Here is a 27,398-nt window from a genome sequence, read left to right on the forward strand (position 1 = left end):
ATTTTCTCTGACCGGGGACTGGGTGTTTGTGTTGTCCTAATCATTTCAGCATCATCACAATCACCATGAGTTACAGTGGCAAAATTGGACTGTGTGAAAAATTGGGACTCTGATGACCGCGCAGTTGAGCGCCCCCCAACACGATCATCATTATAACAGTGCGTTCTACGAGGGTCACTCCAAAAGAAATGCACACTATTTCTTTTATCCCATCTTTTATTCTACATGTCTGAAAGTATTACAGTGTGTAGATACATCCTATAGGGACAATATTTTCATTTCTCCACATAATTTCCATCCCTCTCAACTGCCTTTCGCCACCTTGGAACCAGCGCCTGTATACCTGCGCGGTAAACTTCTGGACCAACCTGTTGGAGCCACTGTTTGGCAGCGTGCACAAGGGAGTCATAATCTTCAAACCTTGTTTCACGAAGAGAGTCTTTCAGATCCCCAAAGAGATGATAGTCACATGGAGCCAGGTCAGGACTGTAAGGCGGGTGTTTCAGTGTTGTCCATCAGAGTTTTGTGACCACTTCCACGGTTTTATGACTGACATGTGGGTGTGCATTGTCGTTGCAACAGCAAAACATCCTGCTTTTGCCGATGTGGTCGAACATGACTCAGTCGAGCTTGAAGTTTCTTCAGTGTCGTCGCCTATGCATCAGAATTTATGGTGGTTCCACTTGGTATGGTGTCCACAAGCAAAAGTTCTTCGGAATCGAAAAACGCCGTAGCCATAAATTTTCTAGCAGAAGGTGGGGTTTTGAATTTTTTTCTGGGTGAATAAGCATGATCCCACTCCATTTGTTGCCTCTTCGTCTCTGGTGAAAAATGATGGAGCCACGTTTCATCACCTGTCACAATTCTTCCAATAAATTCATCTCTACCATTCTCGTACTGTTCCAAACGTTCGCTGCATACCATTTTTCTTGTTTCTTTGTGAGCCACTGCCAACATGGGAACCCACCTGGCACAAATCTTTTTTAACGCCAACACTTTCAGTATTCTGCAAACACTACCTTCCCCTATCCCAATGTAGCGTGACAATTCTTTCACTGTGATGCGTCTGTCAGCAGTCACCAGTTCGTTAACTCTCTGCAGATTGTCTGGAGTGTATGCAGTACGAGGCCTGCCGCTGCGAGGACAATCCTCATTATTGCCGTGCCCGCTTTTATCACGTAACCTGCTTGCCCTCCGACTAACTGTACTGCGATCGACAGCAGCATCTCCATACACCTTTTTCAACCTCTTGTGGATGTTACCCACTGTATCGCTTTCACAGCACAGGAATTCTATGACAGCACGTTGCTTCTGACAAACGTCAAGTGTAGCAGCCATCTTGAAGACATGCTGTGACGGCGCCACTCACGGGAACAGGTTTAACTATGTTTGAAAACAAGTGGGAAAGATGTATACACAATGTAAAACTTTCACACATGCAGAATGAAAACTGTATTTTTACAAAAATAATGTGCATTTCTTTTGGAGTGACCCTCGTATTTGGTGCCTCTTAACCACCCTTACTACAGAAGAATGCTGAAGATAAGGTGGGTAGATCACGTAACTAATGAGGAGGTATTGAATAGGATTGGGGAGAAGAGAAGTTTGTGGCACAACATTACTAGAAGAAGGGATCGGTTGGTAACACATGTTTTGAGGCATCAAGGGATCACAAATTTAGCATTGGAGGGCAGCGTGGAGGGTAAAAATCGTAGAGAGAGACCAAGAGATCAATATACTAAGCAGATTCAGAAGGATGTAGCCTGCAGTAGGTACTGGGAGATGAAGAAGCTTGCACAGGATAGAGTAGCATGGAGAGCTGCATCAAACCAGTCTCAGGACTGAAGACCACAACAACAACAACAACAACAACCACCCTTGCAAGACATTTCCAATCGTATATGAGCACCGGCGACGTTGACGAGATGCTTCATCCTTAAAACGACGTGATCAACAGTTGATCGCAGCAGTTCCAGTGGAATCTGAGCAACGTATTCTCGTAGACTGGCATTCAGATCAGGTAGGGACCGAAGTGTCCCTGGCAAGGGCGTTAGTTTATATATCTCGAGAGCCAGAAGTCACTCGGAATCAGATCAGGCGATATTGGAAGCCATGCACCCGGGAAAACCTCTGGAGACGACACATTCGTGAAAGGTTGTAGTAAACAAAGCTTTACTGAGCGAGCGACATGAGACTTTGCCCCCTATTGCATGAAAACAGTCGTTTCAGCACAGTTGAGATCTTCCATAGTAGGAATCGCACGATGTACAGGAGGTCTTCCAACGTTACTATGCGTTAATTTACTCATTGTAGCTGGCAATCTGTCGCAGCAGAAGTCCTGGAAAACAACTAATGTAAAAAAAAAACTATTAAGTTATTTGAATAATTAATCCAGTATCATGTTTCAGTTGAATATTTATTACACTCTCAAAGTAAATAAAAGCATCTTGACAAATCTGAAATAAGATGTAGCATACCTACAATAATGAAAGAAATCGTGGTCAACAAGCTACATGCTTTCTGTCCAAATACACACCAAGTACTGACTTCCTTTGCCAACATGGCTGTAACTATTTAACTTTCTTAACAATCCTCGGCATTGTTTAGACTCATTTTTTGATTAATTAACAATTAAAATTGACATAAAAAAACTGAAAATACACTCCTGGAAATGGAAAAAAGAACACATTGACACCGGTGTGTCAGACCCACCATACTTGCTCCGGACACTGCGAGAGGGCTGTACAAGCAATGATCACACGCACGGCACAGCGGACACACCAGGAACCGCGGTGTTGGCCGTCGAATGGCGCTAGCTGCGCAGCATTTGTGCACTGCCGCCGTCAGTGTCAGCCAGTTTGCCGTTGCATACGGAGCTCCATCGCAGTCTTTAACACTGGTAGCATGCCGCGACAGCGTGGACGTGAACCGTATGTGCAGTTGACGGACTTTGAGCGAGGGCGTATAGTGGGCATGCGGGAGGCCGGGTGGACGTACCGCCGAATTGCTCAACACGTGGGGCGTGAGGTCTCCACAGTACATCGATGTTGTCGCCAGTGGTCGGCGCAAGGTGCACGTGCCCGTCGACCTGGGACCGGACCGCAGCGACGCACGGATGCACGCCAAGACCGTAGGATCCTACGCAGTGCCGTAGGGGACCGCACCGCCACTTCCCAGCAAATTAGGGACACTGTTGCTCCTGGGGTATCGGCGAGGACCATTCGCAACTGTCTCCATGAAGCTGGGCTACGGTCCCGCACACCGTTAGGCCGTCTTCCGCTCACGGCCCAACATCGTGCAGCCCGCCTCCAGTGGTGTCGCGACAGGCGTGAATGGAGGGACGAATGGAGACGTGTCGTCTTCAGCGATGAGAGTCGCTTCTGCCTTGGTGCCAATGATGGTCGTATGCGTGTTTGGCGCCGTGCAGGTGAGCGCCACAATCAGGACTGCATACGACCGAGGCACACAGGGCCAACATCCGGCATCATGGTGTGGGGAGCGATCTCCTACACTGGCCGTACACCACCGGTGATCGTCGAGGGGACACTGAATAGTGCACGGTACATCCAAAGCGTCATCGAACCCATCGTTCTACCATTCCTAGACCGGCAAGGGAACTTGCTGTTCCAACAGGACAATGCACGTCCGCATGTATCCCGTGCCACCCAACGTGCTCTAGAAGGTGTAAGTCAACTACCCTGGCCAGCAAGATCTCCGGATCTGTCCCCCATTGAGCATGTTTGGGACTGGATGAAGCGTCGTCTCACGCGGTCTGCACGTCCAGCACGAACGCTGGTCCAACTGAGGCGCCAGGTGGAAATGGCATGGCAAGCCGTTCCACAGGACTACATCCAGCATCTCTACGATCGTCTCCATGGGAGAATAGCAGCCTGCATTGCTGCGAAAGGTGGATATACACTGTACTAGTGCCGACATTGTGCATGCTCTGTTGCCTGTGTCTATGTGCCTGTGGTTCTGTCAGTGTGATCATGTGATGTATCTGACCCCAGGAATGTGTCAATAAAGTTTCCCCTTCCTGGGACAATGAATTCACGGTGTTCTTATTTCAATTTCCAGGAGTGTACGTATATAAACGTATGCTTACCGCAGAAATTACTGTTTATGGTTAAAATTTACGTGTTTATATGGGTTTCAATTAGACTGTTACGTTTCAGTCTCAATAGCGTGCAGACGTAATGGTGTAGCTGACAGGCCATGTGGGTGAATTCTCTTCAAACAAGAACGGATCGAGATTAAATGTGCTCGTGAATCCACACCACACAGTCACATACGGCGATTACAATAGCTCGTCGTTTAACAGTACCTAAAATTCGGCAGATCTGGTATTCACTGCACAGGATATTGCTTGGCCATATGTCATCAAAGTCGATCCGTGCCGGAAACCGAAGAGTAAATTCAGAACGCTGCTGCGTATCATGAGGTTTCAGTTGATGCACCGTGTGGATCTTGTACGGGTACAAGTGTAAAATAGACCGCATGTCTTTCCCTATTGTTGTCCATGGGACGGACAGTTCTCCAGATACTTCACGAGCGCTTGCACTATCCGGGCCGGCCGCGGTGGCCGAGCGGTTCTAGGCGCTTCAGTCTGGAACCGCGCGACCGCTACTGTCGCAGGTTCGAACCCTGCCTCGGGCATGGATGTGTGTGTGTTGTCCTTAGGTTAGTTAGGTTTAAGTAGTTCTAAGTCTAGGTGACTGATAACCTCAGATGTTAAGTCCCATAGTACTGAGAGCCATTTTGAAGCACTATCCGGAGCAGGTGCTGCATAGTCAGTTCAGCGACAGCAACCTCTTCAATAACTCCCACAGGGATAGGACGGCTTTCTCTTCCAGATCCCGTGCAGAGCGCACTCCTGTTTTCGAATTTAATCATCATCTTCTTTAGACCATTTACTGACATCATATCACTCTTCAGATAGCGATATTGTATCAGTGCACTATTATATCCACTACGTTCCGCTGCCGTACAGTAATTACAGCCCATATTGGACCTGCGTGAGTAACTGCATTTCAATCATAATTTTTCTCGTTGAAAACAGGAAATGGGTAGCTTGTATCTCCAGGTTCGTTGGAGCAGCACTACAGAAAATTTACTAATAGTTTTGTGAAATAAACCGAAGCAAGTTAAGAAAGGGCATTAGTTTCAGTATTCTCCATTGTTTACTGTTCCTTCTTGCCGCACTTAAGTTTAATACACACTATAGTTCCAACATGGTTGCTAAAACTGAGCAGTACTTCGAGACAAATAAGAAAAAATACGCCTTTATCAAAACACACCTGACAAGCAACTCCACTCGCAGGTTTTCATTGCAAAACATGGCCCACCTTTCCAAACGCAATACAGTTATAATATGCAGATTTATTTATGAAGGGCACCAATAGTTATTTAAATGTAGATTAAGTACCAGACAGATATTGGGAACTTTGAAGTATGCCAAAGTTTCCCAAACTACACGTCTTGTGAAATACAGGGTGATTCAAAAAGAATACCACAACTTTAGGAATTTAAAACTCTGCAACGACAAAAGGCAGAGCTAAGCACTATCTGTCGGCGAATTAAGGGAGCTACAAAGTTTCATTTAGTTGTACATTTGGTCGCTTGAGGCGCTGTTGACTAGGCGTCAGCGTTAGTTGATGCTAAGATGGCGTCCGCTCAACAGAAAGCTTTTTGTGTTATTGAGTACGGCAGAAGTGAATCGACGACAGTTGTTCAGCGTGCATTTCGAACGAAGTATGGTGTTAAACCTCCTGATAGGTGGTGTATTAAACGTTGGTATAAACAGTTTACAGAGGATGGGTGTTTGTGCAAAGGGAAAAGTTCTGGACGGCCGAGAACGAGTGATGAAAATGTAGCACGCATCCAGCAAGCATTTGTTCGCAGCCCAGGAAAATCGACTCGCAGAGCTAGCAGAGAGCTGCAAATTTCACAATCAACTGTATGGAGAGTCCTACGAAAAAGGTTGGTTATGAAACCTTATCGTCTGAAATTGGTTCAAGCACTGTCTGCAGCTGATAAGATTAAAAGAAACGATTTCTGTGATTTTATCCTTGCTCAAATGAAAACAGATGAATCTTTCGTTTCAAAGATTGTGTTTAGTGATGAAGCACCTTTCCACACTAACGGGAAAGTCAACCGTCACAATGTCTGTATATGGGGCACTGATAATCCGCGGGAAACAACTCAGTATGAACGTGACTCGCCTAAGGTGAACGTTTTCTGTGCCATTTCAGCCAATAAAGTTTTTGGTCCCTTTTTCTTCGAAGGTGCTACTGTAACTGGACTACAGTATCTGGAGATGTTAGAGAATTGGCTGTTCCCTCAGCTCGAACAAGAAGCACAACAATTCATATTTCAGCAGGATGGAGCGCCACCACATTGGCACTTATCTGTCCATAACCTGAACGTCAACTACCCGAGGCGATGGATCGGCCGCCAGGCAGCCCGTGACAGAGCACTTCATCACTGGCCTCCAAGAAGCCCTGATCTTACCCCCTGCGATTTTTTCTTATGGGGGTATGTTAAGGATATGGTGTTTCGGCCACCTCTCCCAGCCACCATTGATGATTTGAAACGAGAAATAACAGCAGCTATCCAAACTGTTACGCCTGATATGCTACAGAGAGTGTGGAACGAGTTGGAGTATCGGGTTGATATTGCTCGTGTGTCTGGAGGGGGCCATATTGAACATCCCTGAACTTGTTTTTGAGTGAAAAAAAACCTTTTTAAATACTCTTTGTAATGATGTATAACAGAAGGTTATGTTTCTTTCATTAAATACACATTTTTAAAGTTGTGGTATTCTTTTTGAATCACCCTGTATTATTCCGTATAGCCTAAACAATAAGTTACATAATTATATAAACAACACCATCTATAGGATGTTGTTCTTTGTATATGATTGACACAAGGGCAGTTCTGGGATATATGAACAAAGTATACTTAATTTTCGAAACATCTGCAAGTGGGAAGAATTAGAAGTGTCGTTTCCTAATTTGTTTCAGTGGGTGCGTAAATTGTATCACCGTTATGAACCGTGTCCCCGAGTTTAAAAATGTGTTGTAGCCTTAGTTTACGGGAAAGTTCAACATTTTAGTGCTTATAACATTATTTGAAAGCAATGTAACTTTTTCCTGCCTTCCTCCACACCTGCTCACTTTGGATGTATCCACATTTTGCATTCCATTCACCTGACCATTTCTTCCAGTCTATCTTCCCCCCGTAGAGTGTGCAAAACACTTCGTTTCACATCGGGACCTGTAGTTCCAGATTTCTAGACCTTGGCTTCGGTGAGCTTTATTTTGCCTGTGCTACACGTCATCTTACAGGCACCTTGGCTAGACCTTGAACTTACGCTTACATATTTCATTAATCCCGTGGATTGGTCGATATTTCTTGGATGGGCACCTTCATCCCTCTTTTCTTTTACCATGGCTTCCTCTGCATTGAAATTACGGAGCAATCTTTTCATCCCGTAACGTCAAAGGCAACTTTTCTTAAATCCGAGATGTTTAAACCGAATACCGTTTTTTTCAAATATACGAATATCCTCTTACAATTTGTTTTCAGTTTCTATTTTTATTTTGAGCAAGCCGCCCAATTGATAGCTCAGGCACATTTAATACAAGTGCACGTTAATATAACCTATGGTCTTTATTTAGATAAATTGTTACTGTTAAATTAAATTCATCTGTGTTCCATTTTCCATAACGCCTTTCTGTTGTTAGACTGCAATAAAAATTATTATTTAAAAAGTAAGTCATGACAAAGAACACATTGGAAAATTCACATCATTTTTAAACATTGAGTTTCTCTAGTATTGCTAAACTCATTTGTTAAAGCTCACAACACGAGCAAGATACTTGAATTTATATCGGGAGGCTAGGACGATACGCCTTCATGAAAAATGGAAGAAACTGAAAAAGAACTGACTGTGTGAAGGCGTCACTCAGTCTATATAAAAGTCAAAACAATCATCGGGGAAGTTAAAAGCAAGTGTAGTAACATTAAGACTGCAATGGGGATTGCACTGTTAAATGCAGAGCAGAGACCGGATAGGTGGATGAGTACATTGGAAGCCTGTGTGAGGCGAATGAGTCTGATGACGTCATAGAAGAAGAAACAGAAGTCCACTGGGAAGAGATAGGGGATCCACTACTAGAATCAGAATTTCAAAGAGCTTTGGAGAACTTATGATCAAATAAGGCAGTAGGGATAGAAACATTTAATCAGGATTTCTAAAATCATTGGAGGAAGTGGCAACAAACCGGCTGTTCACGTTGGTGTATAGAACGTATGAGACTGGCGATATACCGTCAGACTTTCGGAAAAACATCAGCCACGCAATTTCGAAGATTGAAATGGCGGGAATTATTCTGCTATCAGCTTATCAGTTCATGCATCCAGGTTGCTGACAACAATAGTATGCAGAAAAATGGAAAAGGCAACTGAGGATATGTTAGATGACGATTAGTGTGGTTTTAGGAAAAGTAATGGCACGAGAGAGGCAGTTCTGACGTTGCGGTTGATGTTGTAAGAAAGACTAAAGAAAAATCAATACACGTTCATAGGATTTGTCAACTTGCAGAAAGCGTCCGACGATGTCAAATGATGCAAAATGTTCCAAAGTCTGAAAAAAAGGGGGTAAGCTATAGTGGTACACGGATAATACACAATATGTTAAAGTATCAAGAGGCAACAATAACTGTGAAAGACCAATAGCAAAGTGCTCGGATTAGAAAGGGTATATCCTGGCGACCTGCCGTTCAATCCATTCATCAAAGAAACACTGACTGAAATAAAAGACAGGTTCAAGCGTGGGATTAAAATTCAACCTGAAAAATATCAGTGACATGATTTGCTGATGACATTTGAAAGTGAAGAAGATTTACAGGATGTGTTGAATGTAGTGAATATCTGAGTACAGAATACGGATTGAGAGTAAATCAAAGGCGAAAGTAATGAGAAGTAGCAGGAATGGTGGTCACAAAGTAGATGAAGTTAAGGAATTCTGCTACCTGTGCAGCTAAACATCCCATGACGCTGGAGGACATTAAAAGCCGACTAGCACTGGAAAAAAGGGCATTCATGGCCAAGAGAAGTCTACTAGTATCAAACATAGGCTTTAATTCGAGGAAGAAATTTCTGAGCATGTACATTGGTCACATCATTGTGTGATAATGAAACACGGACTGCGGGAAAATCGGGAAACAAGAGAATCTAAGCATTTGAGACGTGGTGCTACAGGAAAGGGTTGAAAATTAGGTGGACTGATAAGGTAAGGGGTGCGAAGGTTCCACAGAATCGGTGGTGAAAGGAATAAAAGGTAAACACCGATAAGAAGAATGGACAGGATTGTGGCACATCTGTTAACACACCACAGAATAACTTCCATGGTACTAGAGGGAGCTGTAAGGGTAAAAACGTAGAGGGAGACAGAGATTGGAATACATCCAGCAAATATTTGCAGACGTAGGTTGCAAGTGCTGCTCTGAGATGAAGAGCTTGGCATAGGAGAGGAATTCGTGGCGAACCGCATCAGATCAGTTAGAAGACTGAGGACTTAAAAAAATACCGTCATGGTCTATTAGCTTATAGTGGTATATTATGGGCGTCGCCATTTTGTCTTTGTAAAATTCCTACAAACGAGCTAAAAGGAACACGTGTTAATGACTGTCTGTGAACTATGGTCATTTCATGTATGTTCATCCATCATCCATGAGTAATACATTATGTTGCCATTTACCTTGTGACAATAATCGTCTTCGCCAGTGATTCAAACTGTTAGAAGAAAACTAGAATAAAATGAACGCGGTCTTCGGACGTTCTGTTGCTCAATACACAACTGAGAATGTGGCTCCAAGAAGCACATAGCTCACGCTGTTAACATTAGAAATGTCCAGTCTCAGATAAATTATAAAATAATAATAATAAGCCTTGTGCTTTTCTTTTGTTGTCTTGACTTCCTAATTGGGCGTTGTCAAATTCGGTACAGTTATAAAGTTCCGTCTTTTACGCCGAAAGAATCCAGTTCTTCCGAGTTCATGTACTTAAATAAATAGTTTCAGACGGCGTTAGTTCTTCAATTATGATGTCCACAATTTAATATGCGCTATATCGTAAGTGCAAATCAGTGCAAATCCTTACCCATGCCTGTGAACGAACACATACGGCCGGCCGTGGTGGCCGAGCGGCTCTAGGCGCTTCAGTCCGGAACCGCTGGACTGCTACGGTCGCAGGTTCGAATCCTACCTCGGGCATGGATGTGTGTGATGTCCTTAGGTTAGTTAGGTTTAAGTAGTTCTAAGTTCTAGGGGACTGATGACCTCAGAAGTTAAATCCCATAGTGCTCAGAGACATTTGAAACATTTTTTTTTGAACACATACGACAAAACACAGGCCAACTCCCGTGGTTCTGAACAATACGATTTTTACCTGTTATCGGTGTCGATACTGGCATGCTTTCAGTCTCGGCAATTCCAAGACTTTTCAGAACGTTTTAATTTTAAGTTTTAACTGAAAACTTTTTGTGTAATTTCGCTTTTCGTTTTGTGATTGCTGAGGAAACGAAAGGTGTCTCAACAAAAGGACAGGCAAACAGCTGAATAACAAATGAAAAAAAAATCGTGTGCTATAATGACAAATTAACACTTCCAATTTTTTCCTTTGCTTCTACTGTGGAACCTTGTTTCTTTTCAAAGATCAAAAAATGTTCAAATGTGTGTGAAATCTTATGGGAATTAACTGCTAAGGTCATCAGTCCTTAAGATTACACACAGTCCATGACTGCAGCGCTCCAGACTGCTCGGCTAATCCCGCGTGGCTTTCAAAGATCACGATTCTAGATAAACGAGAGATACTCTATAGGTTTTGACGAGTCAGCTTTCCAGTATCAAAAAGCACCCCGTCTTCTTCAGGCCACAAGTGGCCTATCGAGACCATCCGACCGCCGTGTTATCCTCAGATAAGGACGCGGATAGGAGGGGCGTGTGGTCAGTACACCACTCTCCCGGTCGTTACGATGGTTTTCTTTGACCGGAGCCGCTACTGCTCGGTCGAGTAGCTCCTCAATTGGCACCGCGAAAAATGGCAACAGCGCATGGCGGCCCGGATGGTCACCCACCCAAGTGCCGGCCACGCCCGACAGCGCTTAACTCCGGTGATCTCACGGGAACCGGTGTATCCACTGCGGTAAGGCCGTTGCCCCAGTATCGAAAGATGGGTCATAAATGACCATCTCTTTAGATTTCATTGACTTACAAACTTAATTTTTTTCATAGCGCGAAGGGACCGTAGAGCTTAACATGTGACATAAATTTAAATTTGATTCGGCTACCCATTCCGTAGAAAAAGGTCTTAACACACAAATGGACAGGCATACAGATAGACAACACGGTGATCACATAAGAGTTCCGTTTGTACCGAATAAGATAAGGAACACCAAAAATGCGCATCGCAGGTTGCCCAAAGGTAATATTAATGTTAATAATGAATAATGATTGGTTGAGTGACTCTGCTTAAACATATTCCTTAAAGGGGGGCAGGACGTCAAACGGGGTCCGCAGCTCGTGGTCTCGCGGTAGCGTTCACGCCTCCCGAGCACGGGGTCCCGGGTTCGATTCCCGGCGGGGTCAGGGATTTTCTCTGCCTCGTGATGACTGGGTGTTGTGTGTCGTTCTTAGGTTAGTTAGGTTTAAGTAGTTCTAAGTTCTAGGGGACTGATGACCATAGCTGTTAAGTCCCATAGAGCTCAGAGCCATTTGAACGTCAAATGGGCCGACTTGGAGCAGGAGAGGCATCGCAGGACATATTAATTTCCACTGTCTATACTTTTGCAAATAAATTCATAAAACTTTGTCAGCATGACCAGGAAGGATTCAGAATATACACTCACAACAGTGGAAGTTCGAAAACATAACAAAATAAATTTTTTTTACATGTGAAATTTCATCATTTTTTTCACTTACTAATGGCAGCATTTGTTGCTATAGGTACACTTTTCTTCATAAGTAAGAGAGATTCTTCAATGAATTTTGCACAGCATACAAACCATACTCAAAGGTGTATGAAACTCTAGAATTTATTTAATTTATGAAAAAACAAATGAGCTGTTATATTTTAAACGTCATGTTTAGAAAAAACACAATTTTTCTAGTTAATTACCACAATTTTTACCACAGTTTTTAATAGATTTGTAGAATTCTAGAGTTTCATACACCTTTGTGTATGGTTTGTATGCTGTGCAAAATTTATCGAAGAATCTCTCTTACTTATGAAGAAAAGTGTACCTACAGCAACAAATGCTGCCATTAGTAAGTGAAAAAAAGATGAAATTTCACATGTAAAAAAAAATATTTTGTTATGTTTTCGAACTTCCACTGCTGTGAGTGTAAATTCTGAATGCTTCCTGGTCATGCTGACAAAGTTTTATGAATTTATTTGTAAAAGTAGAGACAGTGGAAATTAAAATGTCCTGCGATGCCTCTCCTGCTCCAAGTCGGCCCGTTTGACGTCCTACCCCCCTTAATACAGTTTTTATCAAACATTTGCTAGTTTTATTAATAATGTAGTTACTCTCTAATTTGAATTTTTATACACACGTAATTTTACATTTTTAATTAGTTTTGTCTGATCTAGTTATTACCGAAACTAACCCTTTGTTATTCAAAGTTTGTAATTACCGGGTGGCTATAATTAACGTGCTGCTACTGATGAAGGTCCAGTCTGAGCTGTAATTTTCGTATGGCGGCGGTATTTCGTAGATATGCTAATGCGTTAGTGTGGAACCGATTTACGCTGGAAACCACATTAATTGGAGCTGTGGCTGCCAGGTGGAAATTGGGCGCTGCACACGCTACGACGGTACGACATCGACGCTGTCATTTGGCAAACTATGAAATGGGTGAACAGTATGGCTACTGGGCGAGGTGGCGCAGTGGTTAGCACGCTGGACTCGCATTCGGGAGGATGATGGTTCAGGCCCGCGTCTTGCCATCCTGATTTACGTTTTCCGTGATTTCCCTAAACCGCTCCAGGCAAGCGCCGGGATGGTTCCCTCGAAAGAGCACGGCCGACGTCCTTCCCTGTCCCTCCCTAATCTGGTGACACCGATGACCTCGCTGTTTGGTCTCTTCCCCCAAACAACCCAACCCAACAGATCCGCTAGCGAGAAGAAAGACTGTGCGCTGTTAGTGAAACTGTTTTATGTGAACGGCAGCAATTACAGTGCTGCATTAAGAAGAGTTTCGACGACTGATAGGTCCGATGCCATTAAATGGTTTAAGGTGAGGTTTACTGTCTGTGGCCCGGAAAAAGCACAATCTTTGAGATTTTTTTTTCTCGGGATGTGTTATACACTCCTGGAAATGGAAAAAAGAACACATTGACACCGGTGTGTCAGACCCACCATACTTTATGCGGACACGGCGAGAGGACTGTACAAGCAATGATCACACGCACGGCACAGCGGACACACCAGGAACCGCGGTGTTGGCCGTCGAATGGCGCTAGCTGCGCAGCATTTGTGCACCGCCGCCGTCAGTGTCAGCCAGTTTGCCGTTGCATACGGAGTTCCATCGCAGTCTTTAACACTGGTAGCATGCCGCGGCAGCGTGGACGTGAACCGTATGTGCAGTTGACGGACTTTGAGCGAGGGCGTATAGTGGGCATGCGGGAGGCCGGGTGGCCGTACCGCCGAATTGCTCAACACGTGGGGCGTGAGGTCTCCACAGTACATCGATGTTGTCGCCAGTGGTCGGCGGAAGGTGCACGTGCCCGTCGACCTGGGACCGGACCGCAGCGACGCACGGATGCACGCCAAGACCGTAGGATCCTACGCAGTGCCGTAAGGGACCGCACCGCCACTTCCCAGGGACACTGTTGCTCCTGGGGTATCGGCGAGAACCATTCGCAACCGTCTCCATGAAGCTGGGCTACGGTCCCGCACACCGTTAGGCCGTCTTCCGCTCACGCCCCAACATCGTGCAGCCCGCCTACAGTGGTGTCGCGACAGGCGTGAATGGAGGGACGAATGGAGACGTGTCGTCTTCAGCGATGAGAGTCGCTTCTGCCTTGGTGCCAATGATGGTCGTATGCGTGTTTGGCGCCGTGCAGGTGAGCGCCACAATCAGGACTGCATACGACCGAGGCACACAGGGCCAACACCCGGCATCATGGTGTGGGGAGCGATCTCCTACACTGGCCGTACACCACTGGTGATCGTCGAGGGGACACTGAATAGTGCACGGTACATCCAAACCGTCATCGAACCCATCGTTCTACCATTCCTAGACCGGCAAGGGAACGTGCTGTTCCAACAGGACAATGCACGTCCGCATGTATCCCGTGCCACCCAACGTGCTCTAGAAGGTGTAAGTCAACTACCCTGGCCAGCAAGATCTCCGGATCTGTCCCCCATTGAGCATGTTTGGGACTGGATGAAGCGTCGTCTCACGCGGTCTGCACGTCCAGCACGAACGCTGGTCCAACTGAGGCGCCAGGTGGAAATGGCATGGCAAGCCGGAAGGACTATATCCAGCATCTCTACGATCGTCTCCATGGGAGAATAGCAGCCTGCATTGCTGCGAAAGGTGGATATACACTGTACTAGTGCCGACATTGTGCATGCTCTGTTGCCTGTGTCTATGTGCCTGTGGTTCTGTCAGTGTGATCATGTGATGTATCTGACCCCAGGAATGTGTCAATAAAGTTTCCCCTTCCTGGGACAATGAATTCACGGTGTTCTTATTTCAATTTCCAGGAGTGTAGATATTAGCGTAAAATTTGTTCACAATGTTCATTGATATTTCCTCTACAAACTGGAATTTTTTCGACCGGAAATGTCGAGGAGCACAGGCGACAGTGTCGACGGAACGAAACAAAATTTCGATGTAGACCTCCACGCACTGGTCACAGGTCAGCCGGCTCGTCTGAAATCAAAATTGATTCGACGTTAGCGAAGTATATAAGATTCTTTACGAGATGTACCTCGCTTTGGTTATTTGGCCCATAGGAAACAAAATGGCGGCTATTTGAAAAAAATAGGGCTTTGTTCATCCATTTTTCGACTTCGTCGGCCAAGTAAAAATATTTATAGTTGATGGATCGGAATAAAAGTGGTACAACTCTTAGACAATTTAGTTAGCTTCGTCGGAAACAAAGAATCATGCCAATCGGTTCAGAAGATTTGAAGTTACCACACCGCGCGATATAAAAAACGTCATTTCGAGAAAAACGCGTTTGATGTTTTGACTACATATAAATGCAATATGATGCAACGTACGTTCAATCTGCTATTGCGGGTACATAAACTAGTCCTTCCTCTTCCTCAAAGAGGGCGTTCTGCTCGAGCTGGGCCATCCTGCGCTGCTCCAGAGCCGCTCGTACGGCCGGTGACAAGCGGTTCTCGGCCGCTTGAATCCGGTGGTCGTCCAAATGCTTGGCGAACTGCGTCGAATAGAGTCCCAGGGTGACGTCCATCGTTGTCATGGTCTTCAGAATTGCTGAATACCCTTCGTTGAAGTTGCTCACTGCCAGGAAAGTCGTAATGTCGACAGTCTTCGCACCAGAATGCAAATGCTTGGGGGCTAACTACCAAACACACGCGTTCAAACTTTCATTTGAATTTTGTTTGTTTTCTCCGAAGCACCGGTACAGTAACTCGTCCTCCGAAAGAAAAAAACTGGTGCGTGAAAAAGGCCGATTTCAGGCAGGTGTATTTTTTTGCTCAACCGCGAATAACAAACATTTCCGTTCGGTATTCGGAAAAACGGTTTCAGGGGTGGATTCTAAACACTTTTATGGATCCAAAAATGCAATTTAAAGAAAATCGATTATTGAACCGAGAGATAATAGTCCTTCCCTTAAAGAGGGCGGAGATAGCGAAATTTAGAATTGCGGGTGAGATTAGTGTAGCACCTAGAAGAGGAAGGCGTCCTGCGCCGGTGCAGGTTATTGACGAGGTTGCTGTTGCTATAGATGACCATACAGCGCCGGGTTGCGCTATTTCTCATGCAGTGTCACGAGAATTGTCAGTCCGGTCGTCAACTGTAAGGAAACTTGTGCTATTTCTTTTACGCTGGTACCCGTACAAGATCCAGGCAGTGCAGCAAGTGAAATCTCATGGTCTGCAGTAACGTTACGCATTTGCTCTTCAGTTTTTGGCACACGGATCGAAGTTGATGACATGTGGCCGAGCAGTAGTCTATGGAGTGACGAGGTACAGTTTACACCGCAGGTGGCAATGACTAAACAGAACTGCCGAATTCGGGATATGGTTAATCCGCCTCCTGTATGTGACTTGGTGGTGTGGTTTCACGAGCACCTTTATTTTCGACCCGTCCTTCTTTGAAGAGAACACAGCCATATGACCTGTCACATGTACTATGACGTCTGTACGTTATCGAGACCACCTTGTACAGCTTCGAAGAGCGCAGCTGTGTGGAAAACACTGTTGTCGTGCTTTTGCTCAGTGAAAGATCTGTGTAATGCAACCTCCCACGATTGTATTATCGCAACAGGTTTCTCCAGATGCATGGCTTGCAAGATCACCTGATCTGAATCCATGTGACTTTTGGCTCTGAGGATATCCAAAAGAACGTCTTCTCGGTCTCTACCCGAGCAAAAATGGTTCAAATGGCTCTGAGCAGTATGGGACGTAACATCTGAGGTCATCAACCCCCTAGAACTTAAAACTACTTACGCCTAACTAACCTAAGGACAGCACACACATCCATGCCCGAGGCAGGATTCGAACCTGCGACCGTAGCAGTAGCGCGGTTCCGGACTGAATCGCCTAGAACCGCTCGGCCACCGCGGCCGTCCTCTACCTGATCATAACGCAAGTATACAGATACATGTTGCTCAGATTCCACCGGAACTGCTGCGAGATAAACATATCTTCGACGTCTCCGGTGCAGCAGTGAATTATAAATTCGACATTCTGTCTTTCTTACATATTCGACCTTTTCTGTCCACGTCCAGTTCCTTGTCCATTACATATGGAAACGTTTCTATACGTCTCCCTAGTATTCACAGAAGGAGATTTGCACCTGATGGCCGAAATTTGAACTAATTATTCTCCAGCGTAAATCGGTTCCGCATTAGTTGTAGAGATCTACCAAGTATCGCTGCCATACGATAACTACAGTCAACATTGTAATCTGTGAGTAGTTTAAATTTAGATATAACTACGCGGAATTTCGGCGTTGCCCGTGATGGTGAAGGATAATGAGTTCTTCTTAGTCAATGCATCAAAAAATACAGTACAGGAAACAAGTTCATGACTTATACAAAATAAATTAGTCCTAAATCACGGTAACGCTCAGCGTTTACGGTTGTATGGCAAAGTTGAGATAAAACTGCGAGTATGGTTAGTCAGTATTAACAATTCAGATTCCTAGGAGTTCAGATTGGTAGTAAATTGCCATGGAAGGCCCATGTTCAGGATGGTTCAAATGGTTCTAAGCACTATGGGACTTAACATATGAAGTCATCAGTCCCCTAAGACTTAGAACTACTTACACTTAATTTACGTAAGGACATCACACACGTCCATGTCCGAGGCAGGATTCGGACCTGCGAGCGTAGCAGCAGCGCGGTTCCCGGACTGATGCGCTTAGAACCGTTCGGCCACAGCGGCCGTCCATGTTCAGGATCTTGCTCAAAATCTGAATGCTGCTATATTTACCATTAGAGCAGTATCTGCAATCAGTGAGTGTCCAACACAAAGATTAGTCTACATTGCTTTTCATTTGAGTGTGATACACTCCTGGGGTAACTCTTCCCATTCACAAAGGCTATTTTTGGCTCAGAAACAGGCAGTTGGAGCAGTACGTGGTGCATATTCGCGGGAGCAGTACGTGGTGCAATTTCGCGAACCTCTTCTTGACCACTGGTCAAGAGTCTGGGAATTCTGACAGTGGCCTCTCAATATTTATTTTTTTAATGTCGTTTTTTGATAATAACATGAACCTATTCCAACGAATTGATAGCTTTCACTCACTTAATACTTGCCAGAAATCAAATCGGTATTTGGACCACACCCGCTCGACCCTTGTGGAGAGACGAGTAATCCTCTCACATGCTAGTCTAAGCTGAAGAATTTCCTCGTGAATCACTACTTCTCTCCTGTAGGAAAAATTAAACTAATTCTTGTGATGTACTATTGATTATAGTAAAACACTCTAAGACAATAAAAAGAGAGGCACCACGAAGGAGTTACGCAAATTGGTCACAAACTGATATTCGTATAGATATCTATGGAAAATGCAGAACTGTAAACTTTGGCAACTGAGAGGCGAATGTGTGATGCCGCAGCGCAATTTCACCGTGCAGCTGCCGAGGGTAGTAAACAGGGAGCATGGCAATACCAATAAACAATATCATTGCGAATTTCAGTCCCTTGTACTCCTTTCGACAGTAGCTTTGCTTCGCAGACTGTCACGTGAACAATGTTAGCATTTGAGAGACGACTTGTAGTTGGGCTCCGGCTGCACTAATCGGCGAATCGCTCGACATTTGAATAGGATCTAACATTCTGCGTGGTGTCTGTTTGTTCTATATCGTGTCTCCCTACCACTTTCGCGCAACGACGCTCTGAGCGTGTTTTTTTTAGGGAATTGACTAGTGTAATCTGGGACCTGTTGCTGGTAAGGAGACGCCAGACCACACATGACATGTAGAATTCAGATGAGTTCAGTGAGACTAGCGATGATATAACCAAATACTTAATGATTTCAGCGTCAGCTCCACTGCACTCCCTGTAAAAGAATCTTAATACTAACTAAATTTAGTGGAAGGGGTTCAAGGTTTTCCTATTTTTAGTTAGCTGGTAAAATAACGTCGAAAAAGCAGTTAAGTTTACCATTGGAAATTTTATTCTACTCACAAAACATCGTTTATAAATTGCACTATTGATAAAAGGAAATGTTTTAATACAGGATGGTAAAAACCAACTGCGTTCAACAAAAATGTGAACGAATATTCCCTGAATGGGTTTCCAAGTTCTACAATGGATCGAAGGATGACCTATGCCATATCACATCTATAATCTAGGTTTAAATTAAGTTTCACAAAAGATAAAACTATCAAAATGGTCTACAGTGACCCCTCACTTATCTTTAATTACTTATCTAACTTGTGATGTGGCTTCTCAATAACTATATAACAGAAAAATCATCGCGTTTCAGATTTTTACTTCAAGTGGCAAATGTGAACACCATGAGCTTTAATTGACGACCGACACTAGTATTACGCAAAAAGGGGGTGTAGCAAATGAGATTTCTGCAATTCTGAGTGAAGCCTTATGCGCTCAAAAATGCGGCATTGTGTGCGTTCATTAGCTTGTCGGTGTTCGTCAGGGGGCGGCGGCCGGCGCAGCTCCGTCCAGCTCGCCGTCTCGAAAGCAACTCTACTCCAAACTTCTCCTTACTACAATTTACCGAAGTTGGTTTAAAAAAACTATCTGGCTGTGTTTTCATCTGACCAATCATGGTCTCAATGTTAACCTTAAGCTCCGCCTACAAAAATTCTGTCTATCCAATGAGAAACGTTATACTTTTCGTGGTGGAGGAATGTTTTTTAAAGATTGCAACGTAACAGAGACGCGAAAAAGTCTCACGCTGAAACTTGCAGCTGGTGTGGTCCTTTTAGCGTTATCGTAAGATCTATACTCTTCTGGAGGGCTCTATCTTTTAACATGGGCTGGGGGGTGGTCCTGATGTATCAGAGACGCGAAAAAGTCTCACGCTAAAACTAGCGGGTGGTGCAGCCCTTTTTGTGTTATCATAAGATCCATAATGTTCTTCTGGAGGGCTCTAGCTTTTAACATTGGCTGGGGGGTGGTCCTGACGTAACAGAGACGCGAAAAAGTCTCACACTAAAACTTGCGGGTGGTGTGGTCCTAGTGGTTAGCTGGCGACGTGGGTGTCCGTCCGTCCCTTATCGTAGGGCCTTCCAGCTTAACACGGTTCTGCTATCGGCTTCTGTTCTCGTTTCTCCCATCGGAACTGCGTCTGTCTCACGGTGGGAAGGTATGACATGCATTTAGGCATTATTGTGTTAGTCTGTGGTATTCCATTTGCTCACTCGTTACTCGTGTTACTTTGGTTAATTTAATGTCATGATTTATTCGGAGCTATGTGACATACTACTGGATTTGCTTATCATGTCAGGGTTTTCATGGAAGGTGTTGGATTTGCCTGACACCTTACAAGGAACAACGCCGCTATACGACGTTGTTAGCAGGAATGGGTGAACCATGGAAGAACACAGCGTAAAGAAGGAAACTGTCGACCTAAAGGGACGTCAGGATGGAGCAAGTTGTTCCCGAACAGCGGAAGCGCGCGAATCACTGGCGAAGTGCGCTACCTGTTCTTGGCCAGAAGAAGAGCTGTGGAGCTATGCTTGGACTGTGGCGGGACGCTAAGCAAATTGTCGTCCATCGTTATTAAGACACAGCAAGGTTGTCGTGTCATCGAGTCACAGAATGTGCAGAAAGGGGCACAAGAATAAGGCAGACACGGGGAAGAAGCCTCTTCGACACCGCAGCCCAGCAGGAATGCGGAACGGATGCGCGACGAACGTCATACACCTGTCCGCCCTCTGTATATCCAGTGTAGCAGAGGGTCATGGGCAGAGATGTATAGAGATGTATGACATGATAGCCAACTGCAGCAGGAAAGAAGTAGGCGTAGAGTCCCTCCACTCAGAGGCCGACGTCCAGCTGCTGGCACTGAAGAGCGCTGTGGCCGCCTACATATTTGATCCACCTACTGTCGAGAAGACGACCGCAACAAAACAGCGCGAGAAGCAATCAAAGAACCTGATCAAGGCGTGCCTTGCATATGTGATGAGAAGACGGTCCAAGAGGGGCTGTCGCGTGCCGGATTCCGGGGTGCAACTACACTACTGGCCATTAAAATTGCTACACCAAGAAGAAATGCAGATGATAAACGGGTATTCATTGGATACATATGTTATACTAGAACTGACATGTGAATACATTTTCACGCAATTTGGTGCATACATCCTGAGAAATCAGAACCCAGAACAACCACCTCTCGCCGTAATTATGGCCTTGATACGCCTGGGCATTGAGACAGAGCTTGGATGGCGTGTACAGGTACAGCTGCCCATGCAACTTCTAGACGATGCCACAGTTCATCAAGAGTACTGACTGGCGTATTGTGACGAGCCAGTTGCTCGGCTACCATTGACCAGACGTTTCCATTTGGTGAGAGATCTGGAGAATGTGCTGGCCAGGGCAGCAGGGCAGCAGTAGAACATTTTCTGTATCAAGAGAGGCCCGTACAGGATCTGCAACATGCGGTCGTGCATTATCCTGCTGAAATGTAGGGTTTCGCAGGCATCGAATGAAGGGTAGAGCTACGGGTCGTAACATATCTGAAATGTAACGTCCACTGTTCAAACTGCCGTCAATGCAAACAAGAGGTGACAGATGTGTAACCAATGGCACCCCATACCATCACGCCGGGTGATGCACCAGTATGGCGATGACGAATACATGCTTCCAATGTGCGTTCACCGCGATGTCGCCAAACACATATGCGATCATCGTGATGCTGTAAACAGAACCTGGGTTCATCTGAAAAAATGACGTTTTGCCATTCGTGCACCCAGGTTCATCGTTGAGACACCATCACAGGCGCTCCTGTCCGTGATGCAGCGTCAAGGGTGACTGCAGCCATGGTCTCCACGCTGATAGTCCATGCTGCTGCAAACGACATCGAACTGTTCGTGCAGATGGTTGTTGTCTTGCAAACATCCACATCTGTTGAGTCAGGGATCTAGACGTGGCTGCACGATCCGTTACAGCCATGCCGATAAGATGCCTGTCATCTCGACTGCTAGTGATACGGGGCCATTGGGATCCAGCACAGCGTTCTGTGTTACCCTCCTGAACCCACCGATTCCGTATTCTGCTAACAGTCATTGGATCTCAACCAACGCGAGCAGCAATGTCGCGATACCATAAACCTGCTGCTGCAAACGACATCGAACTGTTCGTGCAGATGGTTGTTGTCTTGCAAACATCCACATCTGTTGAGTCAGGGATCTAGACGTGGCTGCACGATCCGTTACAGCCATGCCGATAAGATGCCTGTCATCTCGACTGCTAGTGATACGGGGCCATTGGGATCCAGCACAGCGTTCTGTGTTACCCTCCTGAACCCACCGATTCCGTATTCTGCTAACAGTCATTGGATCTCAACCAACGCGAGCAGCAATGTCGCGATACCATAAACCGCAATCGCTTTAGGCTACAATCCGACCTTTATCAAATTCGGAAATGTGATGGTACGCATTTCTCCTCCTTACATGAGGCATCACAACAACGTTTCACCTGGCATCGCCGGTCAACTGATGTTTGTGTATGAGAAATCGGTTGGGAACACTCCTCATGTCAGCACGTTGTAGGTGTCGCCACCGGCGCCGACCTTATGTGAATGGTCTGAAAAGCTAATCATTTGCATATCACAGCATCTTCCTCTTGTCGATTAAATTTCGCGTCTGTAGCAGGACATCTTCGTGGTGCAGCAATTTTAATGGCCAGTAGTGTACTAGGCTGTACTACTGGACGGACAAGAAGAGGCCGCCTCTGTACATGGTCGTAGTAGAAACTGCAACAGATGGCAGCGACATCTTAGAGATGAGTTAGGCTTTCCTGTGACCGTCGAAGTTCTCTCCCTAGGCATGGACCCTTAGCCACAGTGCTTCAGATGCCGAGCTGAAGGGCACGTGGCTAAATACTTCCGCAACTCATCGCGGTGCGTAAAGTGCGCCGTCGCGAACGACACCCGCGCCTGTGACAGCTGACAAGGAGAGGCGCCAACTTGGGCTCGCTGCGGCGGGCCACACGTGGCAACCTGGCGTGGCTGCCCGGCTTTCGCTAGCGACAGCTGCGCTGGAGACAAGGCGCAAACCGAGAGGACACGACGACGGCGCTGCAAGCGCCACCGAACGAGGACAACGGAAAGGCGAGAAGACAGCTCCCACTGCCTACAGATGGCCGGAATATCGAGCCAGTGAGAGTGGCGCGGGGGACCGGTGGTAGCGCAGCAGGCGCCGCAAGTGCAGGACATGCGCGCCATGCTGGTTGCCGCGGCGGAGGAGACGATTGCGGCCTTCAGAGCCGCCACGGACGCAGATAGGGCAGCTTTTAAGGCCACCCTGTCTGCAGGGACGGAGGAGGCATGCAGCCAACTGCAGCAATTGCGCTCGGAGCTGGCGCACGACATCTGTGTGGACGCCACAGGCGAACAGAAGCCACTTGCCGCCACTCCCCTTGTGGAGCAGCTGGCGGGAAACCTCAACGCGGCGGACACGCCGAAGAACAACTCGGGTACTGCCACAGAATCGCCGAAGCCCATCAGTTCTGAGCAGCTCTCCTCCGACGAGTGGGCTACCAGAGCGATCAAGACGCTCTAGGGCTTGGTCTACGTCGTCCGCTACACAGGAAAAGCTCAACCGCGGCCCTCACTGAGCCTGTCAGCGCAACCAACGAGTGAGGAGAGGTGCCGCTACGCGACCGCACATCTCGGAGTGCTTGGCTTCGTGCTCGCCCACCAGACAACGATGGGCGACCTGGGGGCTCTCTCGGCCTAAACCGCAGCATACCGTGCTGCAGCACCATCATGTACTGATCTCTTACGACGGACGTATGGCTTGACACGGTATCCACATGCATGATACCCGTTTCTAACTTAACCCATCCTTGCATGTCCTATCACAGTCAGCAAGACATCCGCTACTGCTCTTACTACCCGACCTAACTATCACAGAGGTTTTTTCCCCTTGGCGCTTGGATTGGCACTTTTTTCCCTCTGCCCTTACACTGCTACCCTTTGTTCGACTTTCGACCCACTCTATCTCCAGATGAGCGCATATAAATAGTTAACGTTAACCAGACATATGCAAACATCACAGTACCCACATCCAGTGACACCTCAAAATGGTTCAAATAGCTCTGAGCACTATGGGACTTAACATCTGAGGTCATCAGTCCCCTAGAACTTAGAACTATTTAAACCTAACTAATCTAAGGACATCACACACATCAGTGCTGGTGACAGGATTCGAACCTGCGACCAAGGCGGTTGCGCGGTTCCAGCCTGAAGTGCCTAGAACCGCTTGGCCACAGCCCTGCGACACCTCACTTTAGTAAAAACTAACCTTTATGCAGAGATGGCACCAGACCTTTTGAGTCGGCCATCATGCGAGTGTGGGCATGGAGGGGCCCCACCTCTTAAGAAAAAGGACTGAGCAGTCGACAGTGAAGCACTCAGTCCAGGATTCATCATCGTTCCAATGAGGAGCTGGTATTTCAGTGACCATACGACCACTAACAGGTGGCTCACAGAAAGGGGGTTGGGCTCACGATGTCCATCGCTCCAACTACCATTTACCTGTGTACACTGAAGAGCCTATTTGCAATGGTGTTGGGCACATTCAGCCTGGGATCTCACTGAACGGAGTGAACTGTCTTTAGTGGTGGGTCCCGCTTCGAACTGAGTCCTGATGATGAGCGAGATATCTGGAGACACATTGGAAAGTGGTGGGATACCAACTTGATTGTTGACCGCCATACTCCCCGACAATTAAGATTGATGGTGTGGGGTGCCATCTCTTTTTATGTCAGGAACCCAATTCGAATTGAGTTCCGATGATGAGCGAAGTGTGTGGAGACACCTCAGAAAGTGGTGGGATACCAACTTGACTGTCAGCTGCCATACTCCCCGACAACTAGGTGTGAGGTGCCATCTCTTTTCATGGCAGGAACACGCTTCAAACTGAGTCCTGATGACGAACGAAGTCTCTGGAGACACATCGGAAAGCTGTAGAATACCAACTTGACTGTCGGCCGCCGTACTTCCTTACAACTAGGAGTGATGGTATGGGGTGCCATCTCTTTTCATAACAGGAACCCTTTGGTTGTTATCTGCGACACCCTTAGCCTTGTGGAAAGCCATTCTGGGCTTACATTACATCATGACAAAGCTTGCTCGCATTTGGTCAGACTGAGAGTTCCTATTGTCTCTTCAAGCTTGCCAAACACTACCTTAGCCAGAAAAGTCACTGGATCTCTCCCCATGTGGGAGCATTTGGAGGATTATGGTTGGGGTATTCCAATCAGCTCGGGATATTGAAGATCTAATGTGCCACTTGGGCATAATTTGGTATGGTATCCATCAGGAGGACATGGAACAACTGTATCAATCAGTACCAAGCGGAATAACAGCTTGCATAAGATCCGGAGGTGGACCAAAGTGTTATTGACTTGGCGCAATTTGTGCAACTCTTTCCCTTGAGCAAGTGATCCAGTTTTTCTGAAACTGTAATCATTTGTTTCTCAATTCATGTACGTCACATGTACATATTTCTGTCTCATTCAAATAATTCCTTCATGGTGCATTACTTCTTTGAGGGCATTTTCTAGTAGATTGTCTTCCACATAGAATTCGTTTACATTTTATTTTATTAATGTTAATGTCATGTACTGATTCCTTCCAGGACTATGGAGACTTTCTCATCAGTTTGGTCCTGTGGAACTGGACATGTAAAATTAAAAAAGAAATGTTTGTATGGCTGTAATAGGTTGTGTTCTTAAGTGATGTATCGAGCTATGTACTAAACAGACTGTTTCGGGCTGTTTCGGCCATCCCGAGTCTTCAAAGCAGCAGCGAGGTCAGAGCCACTTCAGGCTCCAGCAGGCAGACCGTCCAGCCGCGTAATGAACCCCCCTGCCGTCCCTACCAGTCTCCGCCCCTCCCCTACTTTCCCGTTGTGTCCGCGCTTTGTCGGAATGCCGCCGTTTGCAGCCGAGGCTTGCTTTCACCCTCTTTTATCCAGATGCCACCCCCTCTCTCCCCCCTCAACCCCTTCAGTTGGATGCAGGCTAATCTTTCCACCTGTCCAGCGGTGGTATGCCCGGCCTTTGTCCAGCTATCTGCCTGGAGAGGTAGGCTCTCCGGACTGCTAAATGAGTCCGCCAGCAGCGCAGTGGTAAACACGAGAAAAGAAACGCCGCGTAATAGAGTGGGCGGTACGCTTTGGAGCACACTATCAAGGCATTCTGCTGTGCAGTTGTCTGTCCACTGAACTGGAGGTGTGTGGGCTTCCTTCAGTTTCTCATTGTCCTAGTTCCTGGGGGCTCTGGTTTCCCAGACTGCATCAGGGGAATAAGACTTTGGTGGGACGTAATTAACGATGTTATGAGCGAACTGATATGGGACAGGGGGATGAGAGGAGGGTGAACATGTTTAACGACAGCGTGCCTCTTCCACTCATCTGCATTGTCAAGTTATCTTTCGCTTCTTTCCCCGCAGTATCTGCAACGAATCTGGAAGGCTGCTACAGTAATCAGGTAACTGCAGAGGGGACGTAGCATGAGTGAGATGGAACTTGATCTAAAAATTGGCTTTTGTCCTTCGTAGGGCTACAATATTCACACGTTAGAACATAATATTCCTTTGAGTCCTATTCACTACCAATGCGACATTGGACTCGCATTCAGGAGGACGACGGTTCAATCCCGCGTCCGGCCATCCTGATTTAGGTTTTCCTTGATCTCCCTAAATCGCTCCAGACAAATGCTGGGATGGTTTCTTTGGAAGGGCACGGCCGACTTCCTTCCCCATCCTTCCCTAATCCGATGAGACCGATGACCTCGCCGTTTGGTCTCTTCCCCCAAACAACCCAACCCCACTTCCAATGACTGCAGTTCACCAAGGTGATGCTCGTACCAATCTGACTGGTGCAATGGTTCCGTCGATCCTTCGCGAGAGATGCATATGGGCATTAACTCGTATTTATCGCAATTCTATTTGAGCTTACTCATTTCGCGAGCCACCTTTCCCGTTACTGTTTGTGCACATGCGCAATCACATCTTTAATTATACGTTTTCCACGATTTTAACTTCTTCTCGCGTCCTGATTCTTAAGCAGGTCCATCGCGTGATCCAGCCAACTACCTATTATTGTTTGTTCTCCTTGGCCCCAACCGTTACCAAATGTGAGCCAAGCAAAAGCGAAACGATATACGCTAATGTAACTATCGATCTCAGTGATGACATTAGCTTACATATTGACAACATCTGTTGCAAGCAGTAAGCAGCGTTCAGAGACAGTCCGTGAGAAACTGTCATACAACAAATCAAAGAAGGTATGTGATGTGGATTATTAATACCTCCAGGATAAACTGGGAAATGGCAACTACTATTCTAATTCCAGATTCTCATTAATGGTGACTCATCAGGATGTGTCCATGTAACAGTGGGAGCGACAGAAACACGGCTGTCAGTAGCAGCGACATGTGCCTGGAAAATGTTTTTGAGAGGCGATTTGAACTAGAGTAAGGATGA

At 46.1% G+C, this 27,398-nt stretch overlaps 1 protein-coding gene and 1 pseudogene across 1 annotated transcript in view; one reads left to right on the plus strand and one right to left on the minus strand.

The window, feature by feature from the left end:
• Nucleotides 1-27,398, plus strand: part of LOC126215284 (acetylcholine receptor subunit alpha-like) — a 703,987-nt gene that overhangs the window by 70,232 nt on the left and 606,357 nt on the right. The window lies entirely within an intron of this gene.
• Nucleotides 11,105-11,222, minus strand: LOC126215567 (5S ribosomal RNA; annotated as a pseudogene).

Source organism: Schistocerca nitens, chromosome 12 (assembly GCF_023898315.1).
Source record: "Schistocerca nitens isolate TAMUIC-IGC-003100 chromosome 12, iqSchNite1.1, whole genome shotgun sequence".
Lineage (NCBI taxonomy): Eukaryota > Metazoa > Arthropoda > Insecta > Orthoptera > Acrididae > Schistocerca > Schistocerca nitens.